At 45.8% G+C, this 3,003-nt stretch overlaps 1 non-coding gene across 1 annotated transcript; it reads right to left on the reverse strand.

Annotated features, from left to right (window-relative positions):
• Window positions 1-1,522: 1,522 nt before the first annotated feature.
• On the reverse strand, window positions 1,523-1,657 carry LOC145519332 (small nucleolar RNA SNORA76). The gene has a single exon (XR_014063737.1). It is a non-coding gene; the product is annotated as a small nucleolar RNA SNORA76 (small nucleolar RNA).
• Between the last annotated feature and the right edge of the window lie 1,346 nt (window positions 1,658-3,003).

Consider the following 3,003-nt stretch of genomic DNA (forward strand, 5'->3'; position numbering starts at 1 on the left):
CTGCTCCCACCAAAATGAACTGCTTGCTGGGTCCCACTTTCCCAGCTCCGGGCATGAGAAGAGACACGCTTCCGCCCTCTCCCCAGTCTAAATCCACTCCTCTCCCCCATGACCCCTTGCTCAGTCACCAGTTAGAGGTAATTTATTCCTCTTCCCACAATCCCATAATACTTTGGCAATACTCAGATTTTTGCATTTGACATATTCTATCTTGTGTTTTTCTTTGCAACCCCACAGACTATAGCCCATCAGGCTCCTCTGTCCATGGGATTTTCCAGGCAAGAATACTGGGGTGGGTTGCCATTTCCTCCTCCAGGGGATCTTCCTGACCCAGGGATGGAACCCCATCTCTTGGGTATCCTGCATTGATAGGCGGATTCTTTACCTCTATGCCACCTGGAAAGCCCCATCTTGTATTTTAGGTACTGATATTTCTATCTTTTCTCACTTACTGGCTTCTAACTTCCTTTAGGACAAGGTCTCTATCTGATTTACCTTAGCACCCACTCCACTCAGAATGTTAGTTCAGCCTCTTTCCCATAATAGGAAGTCAGTAAATATCTCACAAATAAATGAATAAACCAGTGAATGAATGAATGTATGAAATCCTACAAAAAAAGCCCACCAAATCTGGGAAAAGCTCTGCCACCAACCATTTAGTTTTCAAATGCCTATGTTTCTGCCCTGCCCTGCCCCTTTCCACCCATGAAGGAAACAGAGGCTATGAGAGGACATGTAATCATCTTCAAACCTCTATCTATACCCCTTGAGCCTCTGAAACACTAGACAAGCAATAACCCCCATCACCTCTCTGCACATCTCCATCCCTATGCCTTACAGACACTTCAAACCTGAGAGCCCAGATTCCACTAGTTAGGGAGCCTGAGTATAGACCACAGTTTTCCAGCTGTTTCCGGGAGCTCTGTCATTCCAAGAGGGTGAAGGGACCGTGAGGAGGAGACTGGGACAGCAAGGCCTTGGGGACACACACCCCTCCACGCACACACACATACACACATACTCACGTTGTGTTTCAGCAAAAGCAGCTCTGTTTTCATCTACTTTATATTTTAGTTTTCCACACATTTCATGGGGAAGAGAAGCTTCCCTGCTCAAAAATATCTGAAAAACACTGGTGTAGCCCATGTGGTTGGACTATGATTTGCAGAAGGGCAAGAGGTCAGAACGGTACCATTCATTAACCCCTCATACCTGGCACAGTGCCATAAACTTAATTAGGAAGCGCCTCAAGGGCACCAAGCAAGAAGTACCAATAACCTGGGCCCTGGGCCCAGCTTCAGTACAAACCAGTTAGGCAAGTCCCTTCTCTGAGCTTCAGTTTCCTCATTTTTGAAAAAGGAAATTGGCAGAGATGACAGTGCAACTCACAGAGAAAACAAGGACATGTGGGGCACTAACAGAGACTGCAGGATCCATTTTCTGAGGAAATTTCCACCTTAGCTTTCAGGGCTGAAGCCTGAGTGGCCTCAGCCCCTCGCCCACTGGCAGCCCAGGCACTGCCCCTCAGCACTTCTGGTTAAAAGGGCGATGCTGCGGGCCCAGACGACCCCGGTTATGCCCAAGCACGTGATCTGGCACCGCAGCCTGACTCCCGGTGCCCGTGCCGTGCACAGGGGCGAGGGCTCAAAGGCAGTTGGTTAGAAAACATTTTTTTATATATATATTAAGACACTGAGTTGTGCTTTGAAGTGTCTGAGAAAAGAATTTGCATGTACTTTTATATACATCTATTTTTATTTCATTATCAAAATTTTCAGCTGTTTTAGTCAGCTTAGACTAAGTCATGCTGCACTAACAAATGATCTCAAGCCTTGTGGATGAAACAATAAAAGTTAATGTCTTGCTCAAAAAAAAATTAAAACAAAAACAAGGGGATTGGTCCCAAAGACTCTAGAACAGCACTGTCCAGTAGAATTTTCTAAGAGGATGGAAATGTTCTACATCCATGATGTACAATATTGCAACCACCAACAGTATGTGAATAGTGAGTAGCTAAAACGTGGCTACTGAAACCAAGAAACTGGATTTTAAATTTTAGTCCACTTAATTTACACAGCTCTATGTGGTTACTGGCTACCATATTGGACAACCTGGCTCTATAACATGATCTCCTAGAACTCTTTCAGCTTTGGCATCCTAGAACTCTCTGAATAACCCTGCATTCACCTCACTACTCCCACCACCAAGCATTTTGATTACAAATCCTTCCCGTTAACACATACATAGATGCTGAAGCTAAAACTCTAATACTTTGGCCACCTGATGTGAAGAGCCATCTCACTGGAAAAAACCCTGATGCTGGGAGAGATTGCAGGCAGGAGAAGGGACAACAGAAGATGAGATGGTTGGATGGCTTCACCAACTCAATGAACATGAGTTTGAGAAAAACCCGGGAGATAGTGAAGGACAGAAGAGCCTGGCATGCTGCCATCCATGGGGTTGCAAACAGTCAGACACAATTAGCGACTCAACAACAACACACACACACACACACACACACACGCACACGCACAAGCACACACACAGCCCTGAATTCAAAGGACTAAAGTTAGCTATCTTCCTCAAAATGAACAGTAGGTGTCTCCCTTACCCTGAAACATGGACTGCTGCAATTATGTTGGAAGCTTCGGTGATTAAAGCAGCCGTGGTCCTTGCCAGTGTGCTATCAGTCAGCTGTAACTAGGCCCAGGAATCAAATCACTCAATGGAAACTCCCCTATATGCCAGACTATTGGGCAGTCACCCCAAGAAGCAGAAAGTCAGGCTTCTCACAGGCCCCCAGACAGCTGCCCAGCCAGTCACCACCAGAGGTTTTCCCCTACCCCCTGAGCCCCAGGATCCTCTCCACACTTCCTCATAGATTCCCACAGTTTGTGGGAAACAGTCACAAGGAAATTGTAAATTGGTATGTATTTGTCCAAGATGACATTCTGAAAACTAATTTTGCAAATTCTCCTCTAGTCTCTGAGCCATTGCCAGGAC

This window comes from Giraffa tippelskirchi, chromosome 8 (assembly GCF_054371585.1).
Source record: "Giraffa tippelskirchi isolate mGirTip1 chromosome 8, T2T-mGirTip1v1.2.pri, whole genome shotgun sequence".
Classification (NCBI taxonomy): domain Eukaryota; kingdom Metazoa; phylum Chordata; class Mammalia; order Artiodactyla; family Giraffidae; genus Giraffa; species Giraffa tippelskirchi.